This window comes from Carassius carassius, chromosome 16 (assembly GCF_963082965.1).
Source record: "Carassius carassius chromosome 16, fCarCar2.1, whole genome shotgun sequence".
NCBI classification, from domain to species: Eukaryota; Metazoa; Chordata; class Actinopteri; order Cypriniformes; family Cyprinidae; genus Carassius; species Carassius carassius.
The window spans coordinates 28,206,479-28,224,159 of NC_081770.1; positions in this window are offsets into that span (position 1 = coordinate 28,206,479).

Here is a 17,681-nt window from a genome sequence, read left to right on the forward strand (position 1 = left end):
AAGATCCTGCACAGCACAAATCAGTGATTGAATGTTTCGATGTGAGGTAAACTTCAACAGATTTCCCCTGCTCAGAAAGTAGGGAGCAATGAAAATTTGAAAAACAGTTCATGCACGGAGTTCATTTCTAAGGAGCTGATTATCTGAATCAGGTGTGTTAACAAAGACATTGAGTTGTATATACACATTATTTGAATTAAATTAATTTGACAGACAGCATTCTGTCAACATCATTGGTCAACATCAGACAGCTAGCGCCAACCAACGTAACCAGAGCTGACAACTCTCAAGCATTCACCATGAGACACACGCAATTGACTCTTTTCACACGCTTTCACGCCACACATCAATTTTCTCACGTACAGAAAAACCACGAAGCAAAGAGGACACGGAGACCAACAGACTAGTTAGAGCAGGTTACTTATGATATAAAAAAATGGGTAAGTTATAGCTAGCTAATTATCAAACGCAGCTACGGTTAGCCATCGCTAACATTAGCACGTTTATAGAACAGCCTTCGATACATTTCTATGTTATAACTTCCCGAAAAAAAATACACAAACATATAAAACAAACTTCTAGCGAAATACTAACAGCATCTAACTAACCAATCCAAAAGAAATGTTGCAAGTTCGGTGTCGAACCTCATTTCTTTCAGGTCCATCAGTTGTCTCCAGCGATTGAAAGCAGTGCCGATGTTTACTCTGGTTCGGCTCCTTTTCTTATCGGATTTGATTTGTGATTCCGAGCGCGGTTGTTTCCCTGTAGAGGGTGGTGGTCTCTTGCCAAGGGCTTAAGTCATCCTTCCGCTCTCTTCCCTGAACTGAAGTAGTGGGCTGTACTTTCCACATGATTGACATCAGGTATAAGTATGCCCACAAGCCGTGCGAGTTATTCGTGTATTGCAGGTTGGCTGGTGGTTATGTTGCCCGCATACCGCCTCCCATGGCCGAAACTGGTATTACGACACCTGTTGGGCCGGGGCTAGTAATGCTACTGCTAATTAAGGTTGATATCTCTGCAGCACTATAACTTGACATTTTTTTAATGACATCATCGCCCTTATTTCTTCTCATACTTTTGATGCGTGTAGGTCATTTTTTGAATATTTTTACCTCAATTTTTGCACATGGCACCTTTAAATAAGTCTAAAGTTATATAACGTCATAAGTCTGGTTGCTATTTTTGATCGACGTATTTCTAATTTATGCAATGCACATTGATGCTATTTTAATTTGAAATTAAATGGCATCCAAACGTCCAAAATATGTAAATGAGCCGAAAAAAGAAAGAAGAGAAAAGCAGATGGAGAAAAGCAGGCTCAAAGTAAAGGTATGTTTTGCTAAACATAATACATTATTTATTAGTGTAGTATTAATACTTGATTTAATAAATGTGATGATGCCCATGATCACAGACATACTTGTGTGATATGTGAGAGAAAATTAGGCCACATTCAGCATGTACAAAGAAAGAAGATATAAAGAAGATATGAGTGTACTGATAGAGATAGAATATAGGCTATTTTTTGGTTTAATGGTGGGACCCAAATTAAAAAGCAATCTTATAGTTACTTTGAAGAAATGCTGTGAGTAAATCATGTTGATTCAGTAGACTGAATTCTGATGTGGTGAGGTCAATACAGAGAATGATTTGTTAAAAGAAATTGTCGGACAGTCTCATTCCCCCTTAGACACACGTATCTCATCCAGTTCACACGCTCTCACACCACACATTGTATTTCTCATGCAGGCATAAAGGGAAGTTTTCTGCTAAGTTCTGTCTCCATCTACCAACCAATCATAAATGATCATTTGTTGTAGGTAACCCCTTCATTTTTTTTTTAGCATTTTTATTTTAGGATTCCTGGATTAAATCACTTGCCTGTGATCAAAGACAATGAGTGTTGATGTTGGGGATTACAGCCAAATTTGTGCTAAATTATTATTGATGCTGTTAAACACTCTCCAATTGAGTGGCCCAGCCAAAGTCTGGGCTTGAACCCAAGCAAACATTTCTGGAGAAACCAATAAATAATGTCCGTCAGTACCAAAGATACTTGTAAAGTAGCTGTAAAGGTGCTTCAACTACATACTAAATTAAGGGGATTAATACTTATGCAATGTACTTATTTCATTTTTTTTTTTTATAAATGTATGAAGTTTTGGCAATTCTGTTTTTGCTTTGTCATTATGGTGTGTGGAGTGTAGATTGATGTGGAAAAAAAATTGAAAGTAATTTAACATAAGGCAGCAACATAAAAAAATTAAAATAAAAATGAAGGGGTATGAATACTTTTGCAAGGCACTGTACAGTATAATGTGAGTCGTTGAGAGTGCTTGAACTCTGTCTAGTTTGCAATGTGTTTATTAAATATATGTTTAATATAAAGTCAGTCGTATTAAAATATTCTATGACATGACACCCCTATCTAGTACAAATAAAAAGACGAGTTTTACAGATAGGGATAGTTAATAGATTACACTAATATTATACTAATTTCCCCATAGCCCATTATAGATAAACTAACATGATCTACAAAGGTGCAAACATTATTTACTTATTTGAGAAATGTCATATTTTATGAGATAGTTAACAGTTGTTTGGAAAATTTTGAATAAAAAAGGAGCAGAATTTCAACCAAGGGCCTTTAATCGGTCCATGTCCAGGTCACTGCTGTGTCATAATCCGTCCCTGAGACCTGGACGCTCCTAAATCTTGATAATTCATTCTATTTATTCATTTGCATTGCAAATCTTATTTTACCACATGCTGTCACTGAACACTTTTATAACAGGTAGCATTTACCTTAAATACATTCAGGAAAAAATTATGTGAAGGATCCATCTGTCTAGTTAATTTGACTTATTTCTTTGATTGTAATCGGTCATGTTTTATTGACTTGTTAAAATGTGTTTATTTATTTGTATGCTTACGTTTCTTTGTGTGTTTTAGTTGTGTATTGCATGTCTGCATGCATCCTTTTATTCAGGCTTTTATTTATTTATTTTTGCAATTACTGTTACAGAGTGGAGTACAAGGAAAAGTAGGTGGAGAGAAGGAACATGTTGGAATATGAGACAAGCCAGAATTGAACGGTTGTCCCCATGTTCTAACAGCTCTTAAAGCGTCAGTTCACCGTAAAATGAAAATTATGTCATTAATGACTCACCCCAGGGGCGTAGATTTCACGGGGGACGCGGGGGACGTGTCCCCCCCCCTTTTAATATCACGGAAATCCGTCCCCCGCACTTTTTCGGTCAAATGTGTTCACATTGAGGTTTTCAAGAGCTGGTGTGATAAATATACTTTTGAACTCAAAGAAACAGGATAGTCTGTGCATCGGACCCAGAATACAGCGAAATGAACATCACGGAGCGCTAAACACTCCTGCAATGTGTGTTTGTGTGTGTTTCATTCACACTCGAAGCCAGAGGCGCTCTCGCGCAGAAAGTCATATCAGGAAACTCCTAATATGGACAAAAGCGTCCAGCTACCGTTGAATGAAAATAGTTGTTTTCACAGAAAAGTTATGGAATTCTAAGCCAATTAGCCTTTCGCCGGCCCCTCCCCCAAAACGGCCATTGTCCAATCACACATCATAGCAACCATTACTATGTGAGGCAGTTTTGACAAACTTTGACTCCAAGCAAGATGGTGAAGCGGTGCGCCCACGGCGTTTGTAAATCGGACACTAGAATAGAGCTGTAATCGGGCCTTAAAAGTTAGGCCCGACAGGACCCGAAGCCCGACAGAGGTTCGGCCCGAGCCAGACAAGTACATTTTGATTGACAGCTTTTTAAAAGCCTGAACCCGTTTACAGCCCGACATTATTCAAATGTACGCACGCACACAGCTCTTTTGCCTTTTGTCAAGAATGAGTCATTTATACATGTTTTAACATAATTTATACATGACTAACGTAATAGGCCACTTGGAAGTTTGAATAAAAAAATAAAATAAGTCCTCTGTGACATCGTAACATCTCAGCACTCTAAATAGCCCTAGGTATAGACCAGAGGTGGGTAGTAACGAGTTACATTTACTTCGTTACATTTACTTGAGTAATTTTTTGGGGTAACGAATACTTTTCAGAGTATATTTAAAGATGGGTACTTTATACTCTTACTTGAGTAAATTTTTGGGGAAAAATCTGTACTTTTACTTCGTTACTGTGGGCGACGCTCCTCTCGTTACTTTATCTTAATGCAATAAATGTTATAATGCTTCAGTTTATTCCAAACGCGCCGTCTACTTTTCTCTGGGCAATGAGCGATGCCCATTCGCGAATGATTCATTCTTTTGAGTCAATTCTGTTCAAAGGCTTGATCAAACCAATTGGCAAACGAGTGAATTGGTTCATGAATCAGTTTGAATGAGTCGTTCAGTTCCCTGCCGCACGCGCTGAGCGTCTGAAGTGGTTCACTCGGAGTTGTAACGTTTAAGAACAGAAAGAGCGTTGAAAACGTGGCTGGAACTGCACTGAATTGAAATCTGCAAAGGTTATTATTTGCTAGCGATGGAGATCCTTATTAGATGAACACCGCGTGTGCTGTCTACTGTTTAACAGGTAATAACTTGGGCTACATTCGATTACAGTACACGATACCACTGTGACATTAGTTTGTTGTACGTGTGTGGCTTATAACAGAGGGGAGTCAAGTTGAATGCAGCTTCCAAAAGACAAAAAATAGCCGATTAAGATTTTATTAATTTTAATACAATCACACTGGTGCAAGTACGTTCAGCGAGTCATATTATCAGCTGCTAAATTCAGATCTGTGATTGCTTGCTGGCGCTTAGCCAGAGATAGATGCGTTTATACAGCGCTGCGCATTATAACCAATCACACATGATTCTTTTTTAGCTTATTAAAGCATTGGCCAATCAGAGGCGTTCAGATGAGTCATCGCTAAAATGCCGGTGCTTCCTTCACTCGCTCACTGACTGAATACCTCTTTCTGGCGAATTCTCTCGTCAGAAACAACAAAGTGCAGATGTGTGTACGAATCTTTAATTAAGATATTGATTTCACAGTGTTAACAGTTTCAGTGATTTTAATGGGAGTTTCTGAGAGTGATTGAAATCTAGACTGTCAGTGAAAATTATCTTTAATAATGTAAATGTTATTTGCTCTCTTTCTGAACAATGAAAGATTAGTAGCAATATTTATATCACATTAACTTTCAATGTTAAATTCACATTTAATATAAAGTCAGTCGTATTAAAAATATGTTATGGCATGACACCTTTATCTGTTACTTAAGTAAACAGACAGGGTTTTATAATAAATTACATAAATTGGAGTAAAGGCTGATGAAATATATACATTTATACACGCACACATACATTACATACATTTTATCTATATATCTAAATAAAAATAGGCTCAGTACAGTATATATGACCCAAAGTAACTAGTAACTAACTACTTGAGTAGATTTTTTATCCGATACTCTTTTACTCTTACTCAAGTAACTATTCAAGACTAGTACTTTTACTTTTACTTGAGTAAATATTTCTAGAAGTACTTTTACTTTTACTTGAGTACAGTTTTTGGGTACTCTACCCACCTCTGGTATAGACTCATTTAGCCTATAAATAGGCCAACGCACCAATAAAAACGAGTCTTTCTTAAAAATTTTAATTAAGATAAATTCTAAATTAAGATGGGTATTTGGCAATAACGAAATTAATTAAGATAAAGACTCTGCCTTATTTGCTTCGCCATAGCAGCTGAAATTTTATAAAAGAATAATACCAACATTAGCCTATATAGGCTAGCCTATATGTCTACATTATGCATTTAAGACTCAATTAGTATTTAGTTATCATTTTTAAAACCTTTACTCACCAAGATAAAAATATAAATAGCTACTCGCAATAGACAATAATAGACTATAACATATGAAAGAGAAATTTCCCGGCAGTGCAAGAGCATGACTGGTACACAAGGTTGTGCTGGTTGCATTTGATGTACAGGTCATGTTGTTTCTCAGATTTCGCTTTTTTTCCCTCCAGGGCATACTGTAACCCCTTTTGCCTCGATCTGGAGGATATCGCGGAGGTATTACTCCAAAAAAGGTCACTGACACACACGGGTATACCTCTTCCCGTCATGGCAATCTGTCACGCTGGTCGTGTTTGACCATTTGTTTGTCGGAAGTAGCAACAGTAACTAAGGGGGGCGGGGTTCGGCGAAAGGCTAATTAAAAGATAGAAATTAGAGAACATTTTAAGTGTCCTAAAGTCAAAAGTTTTTGAACAGAAACTTGTTAATGTTTTTTTTTTAAGAAGCCTCTTCTGTTCAGCAGGCCTGCATTTATTTGATCATAAAGTACAGCAAAACAGTAAAATCATTACTCCAATGACTCCATACACACAATCCTTCAGAAATAATTATGTTATTCTGATTTGCTGTGCTGCCCCCCCCCCCCCCCCAAAAAAAACAAACAAACATGACAACGTTTTTTTTTATAAATAGAAAGTTCAGAAGAACATAATTTATCTGAAATATAAATCTTTTGTAAAATTATGTCTTTATCATCACTTTTGGTCAGTTTAAAGAATCCTTGCTCTATAAAAGTATTTCTATAATTTATTTTCTAAAAAAATATATATATACTGACTGTAAGATTTTGAATTATATAGTGTATAATGTTACAAAAGCTTTTTATTTCACATAAATGCTAATCTTTGGATCCTTCTTTTCATCAAAAAATACTGAAAAAGTTTACTGATATGTTTCAAATATTGATCATCAGCATTATCAGAATGATTTCTGAAGGATGTGAGTAATGATGCTGGAAATTCACCTTTGATCCCAGAAATACCATATATTCAAATAGAAAAGTTATTTGAATTAGTAAAAAATATTTCACAATATTACTGCTTTTGTTGTACCTTGGATCAAATAAATCCAGGCTTGGTGAGTAGAAGAGACTTCTTTAAAAACATTGAAAATCTTACTGTTCAAAAACTGTTGGCTGGTAGGCTATATAGATTACAGAAATGTTATATTGTAGAGAAGACAATGCTGAATAAAGTCGTCGTTTTTGCTATTTTTGGACCAAAATGTATTTTCGATGCTTCAAAATATTCTAACTGACTAGTGGTGGAAATTATGATTCTTTTTAGAGATTCGTTCATTTTCAGTTCGTTCACCAAAATGATTAGTTCAGAATCGTTCACTGATTCGTTCAGTGACCATTTCTTCGTATTACACAAAATAAGCCAGCAGATGGCAAAAAAAGAGTGTGTTATGTGTTATGTCTTAAATCAACGAACGTATTCACTTGTTACAAAAACTGATCTGGCTTTATTAACATGTGTGTATAATCACATCCAATATATAAAGTCTAATTAAGTTTTTCAGATGAACAAAGCACAAGGTTTTCTTGCCTAATTAGCATTTTAATTGTTTGGTCAGACAGTTTGTATATTATATATTCACATTCATAAATCGGGGATTAAACGTGGAGTTGCTAAATATCAAAACAAGCGTATGTGCACAGTACAGTACTTAACTGCGCTTTGCATTTTTGCGAGATTGACATGCTAAATGGCAGACTAACCCGGTTTACTCTCATTCATTTCATTCACGAACGAGATAAGCTATGTGCCAGTTCATTTCATTCACGAACGACATGTATCAGCTCATTCAACTCATTCACGAACGACATGTATCAGTTCAGTCATTTCATTCACGAACGACATGTGTATCAGTTCAGTCATTTCATTCACGAACGACATGTATCAGCTCATTCACGAACGACATTTGTATCATCTCAGTCATTTCATTCACGAACGACATGTATCAGCTCATTCAACTCATTCACGAACGACATGTGTATCAGTTCAGTCATTTCATTCACGAACGACATGTATCAGCTCATTCAACTCATTCACGAACGACATGTGTATCAGTTCAGTCATTTCATTCACGAACGACATGTATCAGCTCATTCAACTCATTCACGAACGACATGGGTACCAGTTCAGTCATTTCGTTCACGAACGATAAGATCTCTAGATCTAGTTCAGACTCATATGAAACTCGTTCATTGAAGGGCGTATTCGTTCACTACATTCAACAAATCACATACTCTGTCACATCTCATACTCGAAGGCTATTGGCTCGAGGTTGAGTAATTCTTTGACAGGATGAAATGGTTGTTACCCGGTTCACTGAGCTGCGCATGCGCTGCTTATAGCGCCGCGCTGCTGTGAAGGGAGGAACTTCACTGAACAAGAAGTACGAGTCAGTGGATTACGTGAACGAGAACGATTCGTTCACCTAAAAGATTCGTTCAAAAAGAACGATTCGTTCACGAACGACACATCACTATAACTGACCCTCTGATGTCACATGGACTACTTTGATGATGTTTTTCTTACCTTTCTGGTCATGGACAGTATACCGTACACACAGCTTCAATGGAGGGACAGAAAGGTCTCGGACTTAATCTAAAATATCTTAAACTGTGTTCCGAAGATAAACGGAGTCTTACGGGTTTGGAACGACATGAGGGTAAGTTATTAATGACATCATTTTGGTATCTGGGTGAACTAACCCTTTAATTATTTAGTTATGACTACAACTTAACAGAAATATACATATGGGGAAAGCACAGAACAAAGCCAGCAGAAAACATGAAAATCACATTATTTCCAGTCAAATATCTCTGACTCTAGATCTGTGAGTCTCTCAGGCATGATTGTTAGGTACTGTATTATGTTTTACGTATTTGCATGCCCCTGACAGTGTATAATTGCTGTATAAAAGTAATATCAGCACATATGCATAAATATAATAACATTTGTAAGCTTCATAATTAAACATTACATTAGACATATTATGTTTCTATACTTTATATGCATGGTTTATATTTTCTCATAACATATCAGTGTTTGAGTTGAGTCCTGAGGTTTGAAATCCAGAACTTGAAGATTCTGCCGGATTGTATCTTCAGATTGTTTCAGATCATCTCTGTTTCCTTCATCAATATGAAGCTTTATTAGTCCTTAAAAGTTCATTCAGATTTAACATCAAAATAGGTCAACCAAAAACATATGATTTGGTCACTCATGTTTTTTTTTTTTTTTTTTACATTACATTTGTAGTCAATATAAAGAGATGTAACTGTAAGAGCTGTTCAATATTCTTCAAAAATATTAAACAATACCATACACAATTTAATCCCATAATCTTCCTATTTGGAGCCAGTTAGGTGCAATGAAATGACTCACCTATGATCACAACGATCAGAAGAGCATTTATGAAAGCAGAGATTTAGATGATAATCTGCAAATGTGTCTGATTCTTCTCAATGTACTTCACCACTGTATGATCCTGGATCTCTAGATTTGGAGTTGGTTCTGTGCAATCATTGAACAGGTTTAATATTACTATTTAATCTTTTGTGTCTAACAATGATTTAGTGTTTAATTTCAGTGAATGTTCACTCACCAGTGATGTGTAGTCTGGTGCCGTTGCTGTATTTTGGAGGTTTGTCTTTCTCTATGGCACTGGTCACACAGTAATAAAGTCCTAAATCATCAAGAGTGACATTATTTATGAACAGACGATGATAACCCGACACATAATATTTCTGTTTAAAAGTTTTACTGTAGTAAAAAGTAGCTGAAGTATTGGAGGAGAGTAATATCAGAACTGGAGGATCTGGTAGTTTCAGTAATAACCAGTTAAACTCCGTTTCATCTAGATCACAGTTTATAGTCACATTTTGACCCAAATCTGTTAAATGATGAGTCTCTGCAGCTTGACACCATATGAAGAGATCTGTGGAATAAAACACACACACAATATGGATTATTATGGTCTCATAAAACATTATAAAGAACAGTTCATAATGAAAAATAAAGCATTTATGAAGAACAATAAACTCACAGAGCTGAAGCTGCATGATCTTCATGATGCTCAAACAATTCATGATTCAGTCTTTCTTTCACACGACTTTAGACATTAAACTTAACCACAATCAGGAAGAAGTTAAGGGACGTTTTTATTTTGCTCGCGATCTTCCCACATATAATCCTACATATAATCTTTTGTCATTAATATATACAGTAAAAAAAAATAAAAATAAAATGACTCTACAATGTGACTCTACAATTTTCATAGTCATGAAAATAAAGAAAACTCTTTGAATGAGAAGGTGTGTCCAAACCTTTGGTCTGTACTGTATAAATACACACACAAAAGCTCTTAGAAGCCACTATTTATTTATTCTTAAAGCAAGTTCGGTTTGTAGATTGTGTTGGATTTTTCATTTTCTTTCTTTTGTCTCTTTGCAGCTAAGTGGTATAATTGGGCCTTGGAATAAAAATTATTAATTTCAGCAGTTGAAGGTTTTTTGGAAATGTTTAGAATATAATAGAGTGGGAAGTATGAAACTTGTTTCTCACATTTGTTACAGTATTTATTATTATTTGTTAGCTTTAGTTAATACAAATACAACCGTTCATTTTTAGCTCATGTTAATAAATGGAACCTCATTGTAAATTGTTGCCACAGAGTTTGTTGTCATTTCCACCAGGTCAAACTCCTAACCACATGATGCATGCAAGTGTATGTTATCATACTGTTCATCTAGTCATCAAACCACTGGAAAATATCATCTGCATGAAACCATAAACGTGTTAACCACACACTGGTTAAAAATAAAAACTGTGCAGAAGTTAGATGTTATTAAATATGTGTGTGAAAATATTAAAAAACAATATGCTTGCCAGAAAATATTTTAGTGTAATATGAGAGGATTGAGGATGGCAGACGGAAACAACGAATATCAAAAACAAGTGAACACAGAGAGCAGAGAAATGAGCAACTGCATCAGGAACTGTGGGACGACAGGGAAAACTACAAAGGACTACAAACATGGCACTAGAAACAGGAAGTAAAACAAAACTCCAAACATGAATGACACAGCGAACACATGACAAGAAATGCGTTATCTCCATCGTCTGATCCAGATGAATACAGAGCTGGACTGGGACAAAAAAAGGGCCCTGGCATTTTTGCTAAGACTGGCCCACCACAATCATTCAGACACAACCAACCAGTACACCATCCTTGTGGTCTCTGTAGATATGCATATCTACCGTTCCATTCCCAAAACCCCTACAAAGCTGAGAACTAAGAGTGTACTTTCTCTCTCTTGACTGGTGATCAAAGATGCTCTCCTCCACTGCTAACTCAACCTGGCTTGACTATACATAAGGACAGAGAGAGAGATGATTACAATTATTTGGAAGAGTTATTAAAAGTACACTTAGTAAGGATCCATTTGTGTCAAATGCAGACAGTTTTATATAGTCCTGTATTCTTGAAGAGCAGGATTTCAATGTGCTCCATGTTATAAAAGCTAGTTAATCCTTTAGAACACAATAGAATGTGGATGTAGAATACTGCTAAGTCTAAAAATATGGTCCCACTTTATATAAGTTGGCCTTAACTACTATGTACTTACATAAAAAAATAAGAACAATGTACTTATTGTGTTCATATTGTATTGTAAAACACTTTTGCTGCTATTGAGGTGGGATAGGGGTAAGGTTAGGGAGAGGGTTGGAGGTATGGGTAAGTTTAAGGGTGGGTTAAGGTGTAAAGTATGGGTCAACAGTGTAATTATAAATGTAATTACAGAAATTAAATACAGATGTAATTACATGTAGTTTTTTTTTAAATATAAGTACAATGTAAAAACATGTATGTACACACTAAGTACATTGTTCTAAATTATTAATTAAAATGTAAGTACATAGTAGTTAAGGCCACTTAATATAAAGTGGGTCCAAAAAAAAATATATTTTTTGTTTTGTTTTTTAATGAACCAGACAGCAGAAAAACTAGTTTACTTTGTTTTAAAGAGCACAAACCCCTCATTAACCTTTAATCATTCCAAAAAAAGGACAACACTTAAGGTCTTTGGGGTCATTTTGACCCCAAACTTTTAAAAAGCGATTGCATAAGGAAATATACATTTTTTATATGGAAAACTATATATCATTTTTTTATTTACTTCTCAACTATACATTTATGCTGTGTTTTTGTGGAAATTTTGAAGTTTTTTACCTATTTACTGCACAATTACATAACTAGGCCATAAATTGGCTCATGAAAAATGATTTTTTAAAGAAAAAATCACTTAAATGATGATCTTAATTAAATCTAAATAGTTTCTGGACATTGCTCTATGTGTTAGGGATAGAATACTGCCATCTAAAGGTTAGTCAAAAAACTTTATTTCTTATGGGTTAGGAATTAAAGTGCAATGGCCACATGTATCCACTAGAGTGCTATAGAGACTCATTCATTTTCACTTCATTTTTCTTGATACTTCAACTTCTCCTCACAACTTTATGATATATATTTTGTGAATATTTATTTAAACATTTTGAAATACATAAAAAATCTGTAGTTTTGTCAGAGTTAGAATTTGTTGTTGTTTTCTAATATATTTTGAATTATCTGCTTTTGCAAATTATTATACATACATTTGAAAAAAACATTACAAGTCACCACTATGACATGATTGTAATCACACACTATTTATTTCAGAAAATTATTTATCAACAACTATTTATTTTTTTAGAACAAGAGATTTTAGAACAAGATGAATTTTAAAAGTAAATAAACCAATATAATACAAAACAACAGCACCAATAAACTGTAATGAACAGGAGTGAAGGGTACACAGAACAACTTTTTTTATAAATCACATGGCTAATAAACATGTGAAAGAACAAGCAGAGTGCAAAACACTGATAATGGTACTTCATATCATGAACTAAAGTCGATGCACATCTGGCAGATGTTGACAGTATGAGCAGTGCAGATGTTCTTCCAGTTTGTGCAGTCCCATCTGAACTCCACGTCTCTGCTGCGTGGACACACCTCACAGCGCTTTCTTTTTGTGGATGGATGAAATTAAAGACCTTTTGGCCATAATGCTGTCACAGAATGAGCTGTGTGCGGGAACCAGACTGCCACTTTTATACTCTAACTGGGATGTTTTCAAAATGCTGCTGCAGCTCTTTCATCTAACGGTAAACTTTCTCAGAGTGCAAAAGTTCATCTTTCTTGTACCTGCCCTTTCCCTCTCTTTCTCTCTCTCTATCTGTGTGTGTGTGTGTGGGGGGGGGTGAACAAGCTTGTTCCATGTTGCATATGTGACATTTTTCAGATTGGTGCCAGTTTAGTTGATTTTATTTGCCAATTTCTATAAAAATGCTCTCTGTTGCAGTGGCATACGTATGTTTGTGTGTGTGTGTGTGTGTGTGTGTGTGTGTGTGTGTGTGTGTGAGATAGAAAGTTTGTTCCACTTTGGGTTTATGCTCTAGGACCAGACCTTGAATTAAATGTAAAAATTTTTAGATTTATGCCAGTTTAGTTAATTTTATTTGCCAATTTCTATAAAAATGCTCTCTGTTGCAGTGGCATACGTATGTTTGTGTGTGTGTGTGTGTGTGTGTGTGTGTGTGTGTATGAGATAGAAAGTTTGTTCCACTTTGGGTTTATGCTCTAGGACCAGACCTTGAATTAAATGTAAACATTTTTAGATTTATGCCAGTTTAGTTAATTTTATTTGCCAATTTCTGTAAAAATGCTCTCTGTTGCAGTCACATACATGTGTGTGTTTGTGTGTGTGTGTGTGTGTGTGTGTGTATGAGATACAAAGTTCGTTCTACTTTTTATTTATGCTCTAGGACCAGATCTTGGTTTATTTGTAGAAATTTTCAGATTTATAATGGATTTAGTTTTATTTTTTTGACAAACAAATTTTTAAAAAGTCATTTTTTGCATTTTCCCATTCATTTTCAATGTGGTACCTTAAAAGGTAAAAAAAAATTTACACACCTTTAGAACAACCAAATCAAGCCCAGTTTTTTTGTGCATGTTTAGATAGATTATTTAGGAAATGTCACCAAGTTTCATGCCCCTGCGATGAAGGTAACACTTTTAAAAAATGAAGGAAAAGTCCATTGGGGTCATTTTGACCCCAAAGAGTGATTATGACACCAAACAACATTTACCTCTAATTGTTGAGATACTTCCCATAAAACAAGATAAACAAACTATACTACCAAATCACTCACACAAAACGTCCTAATAATATATATGATATTCATATTATTCACTCACCGTTAATATTACATATTAATGATATTGGAAATTCATTAGAAACATGAGAAAATATCTACTTCGTTGAATATACAGCTAAACAAAAATATACAGCTTTCAAAATGCAAGGCGGGTTTTAATCCCGAAATATCATACGTTAGCTTACCTCTCTTCCAACGTGTAACTCATCTTGTGTGCTTTGACGCAGCAATTTTGAGTAATGATTAAAATAATCAAATGGCATCATTTAAGTTTTTCTAGAGATGGGTCATATGGCCATTATGGGTTTTAAAGGGTTAACATTAGAATAGTCAGCCTAAGTTATAATTGAACAAGTTAACTCTGCTAATCAGGTTAGCAGAGTAAGCCTAACCTAGCTACAAAAACAATGCAAAATAGCTTATGCTGTGTTATTTGACTTTAGCTGACTGAGTGGCTAGTGCAGTAGGTGAGAATCTGACAGACTTTATAATAGCGACAACGATTATGTTGTCTTATTATAACATTCATTAATTTAGGTAACGTTAAATCATCACACTATCCTCCTGTACCCGCCCTGATTAACACTCCCTTCCTGTTAATCATGTAGCTAGCATGCTTACCATTTCTATTACACTCTCCTGCTCACTCTGTCCCTCTTGACTTCACTATCAGACACCTGCTCCTCTGTCTGGGTGCCGCCGGCGCTGCCATGGGTAGTCACCTCTCCTCCATGTGCTATGTTCACATGTTTTTGCAAAATGTCGACAGGTACTGTAGGCTTGGAAACTGAAGCTACAGCACTAAACATGTCAGTTATTTTTGCACATGTTGAGGCATCAACCTCATTTTTGGCCCGCAACTTCTCCGCACACACTTTGCATGTTTGTTTCTCCATCCTAAATCAACAGATTTCTGTCTCTGAGCCACTGTCTGCATTTGACACAAGAAACAGAGGGGAAGGGGTGGAGCCTGTTAAGAGATGATTGGGCCAGCCCAGTATCAGTATGGAAAATGGACCAATGGGCCGCTGTCCCTGCTTTATGGGCCGGTGGCCATTTATACTGCAGCGCCCCGGGAGCAGTTGGATTCAGTGTCTTGCACAAGAGCACCTCAGTCGTAGCATTGATGTTGGAGATAGCACTCCACCCACCTGCAATTCCTGCCAGCCTGAGACTCGAACTCACAACCTTTGGATTGTGAGTGCGACTCTCTAACCATTACACCACGACATCAGAAATACAATAACAAATGTAGATTCTACAGTGTCTAATACTTCAGTTTCATCCATCGCACCCAAAGATAAACTGCAGTGATTTACTATAGGACAGGAAGAGCTAAATAAACTTATCACTGTATCTAAACCAACAACATGTTTATTTGAACCTGTACCCACTAAATTACTGAAAGAGTTGTTACCTGTAACAGAAGAACCACTTCTCAATATCATTAACTCGTCGTTATCTTTAGGTCACGTCCCAAAACCATTCAAGATGGCGGTTATTAAGCCTCTTATTAAGAAACCACAACTAGATCCTAGTGAACCGGCAAATTACAGACCCATTTCAAATCTTCCATTTATGTCTAAAATTTTTGAAAAAGTTGTGTCCGCTCAATTGAGCTCCTCCCTGCAAAAAATGATCTGTATGAAGAATTTTAACCACATCAACTCTGGGGACCCACCGGTGGGTCCAATATTGCATATGTCTAATTCTCAAAAAAAATCAAAATGACAGCTGAAGTGGTTAATCAGGTTTCAGGCCCCACCATAGCACAGAAACTGCACTTGTTAAAATTACAAATGACCTGCTTCTTGCGTCAGATAAAGGCTGCATCTCATTTCTAGTCTTACTTGATCTTAGTGCTGGGGTTGACACCATAGATCATGACATACTCATAGGTAGATTACAAAACTATACATGTGGGGTGATTTCTGTATTGTAAAGGAAGTTGGAGCTCATACATGATTGGATTAATTTGGCAGATGATGGGAAAGGGACCAATTAATCTGGGACTTATTGGAGGACCTCAGAGATGTGCAGGCGATGTTCAGCCTGATTCTATGAGTACACAAGGATGTCATCAATATAGACCAGCACGGAGCGATGTAGATACTCCTGGAATACCTTATTCATAATACCCTGGAATGCGTAGGGGACAGTGACCAAACCATACGGCATGACCAGATATTCATAATGGCCAGTAAGCATCACCAAGGCAGTTTTCCACTCGTCCCCCTGACATATCCAAATGAGGTTTTATGCACTCCTGAGGTCCAGCTTGTTGAAGATCCTGGCTCCACATAGCTTTTCTAGTGCAGATGGGATGAGGTAAAGTTGATACCTGTATTTGACCATGATTTTGTTTAGAGCCTGCAATCTATGCAAGGCAGCAAGTCTCCTTCCTTCTAGGCCACGAAGAAAAAGCTAGAAGCAGCAGTGGAGGTGGATGGACAGATGTAGCCTTGCTGTAATGCCTCCTCGATGTACTCCTCCATGGCCTTCTGTTCAGGGATGAAAAGGGAGTATATTTTACCTCTGGGTACTGGTTCATCAGGTAGGAGATCAATGGCACAGTTCAATGTTCTGTGAGGTGGCAACTTGGAGGCTCGCTTTGGACAGAAAATGTCACTGAAGTGGGCAAATTAATTTGGAGTTGATGGAACGATTCTCTAGCAGGCTCTCTATGGATGTGGAGTTGACTGGGATCATTGGAACGGACAAGATGGGTCATGGGAGGTTAGGAAAACAACAAACAACAGATTTTCCACCTGTAACTTCCACCTGTTGAGTCTTTTCTTGAGTTGGAGTTAACTGAATAGGTCGGCATAGATTCACATTCAGATATATTAAGTCCACATTAATCCGGATAAGATCTGGACTTTGGTTTCAGATACTTTCCATACTGCATGCTATCTTCCAAAAGATGCTTGTTCACTCAGTGGCTTAACAGCATGAATGTGAATCTTGTTTTTAAGTTGCTAAAAATCATGTGCCATGTTCTTAGAAGTCTCATGTAGTTATTGTAATATTTTGAAAATCTACCATTTCCAGAATAATGACTAGAAAATTGTGTAACCATTGAGTAAAATAACAGAAATACTTTTTTTTTCTTAAGTATGTTTGGCAAGGTTAACTGACAATAAAATCATAAAAATTAATATATTATTATATTTACACTACATTAATGAGAATTTAATGAGAAATAGTCTATGCTTAATTGTTATAATAATGTTATCATTTATATTTACTCAACCTAATGCTGTCAACTTTGTGTCCTTTAGATGAAACAGATCAAAGAGCACAATCAAGACCAAAGAAGATCATAACTTTAGTGCTTTACTTTTTTATTAGCCTACATTCTGCCCTTTACTGAAGTAAACTAAAAGCCAGTGCTGGTCTCTGCTGGTCACAAAGAGTAAAAATACAATGCTTGAGTTTTACAACCTTTTCTATTTTTCAAAGGTGTCATGGATATCATGGAATTATATTTATTTATTAGTTATTTTCCCCATGAGGTCCACTATAAAGTCAATTTCTATTTATTTCTATTTATT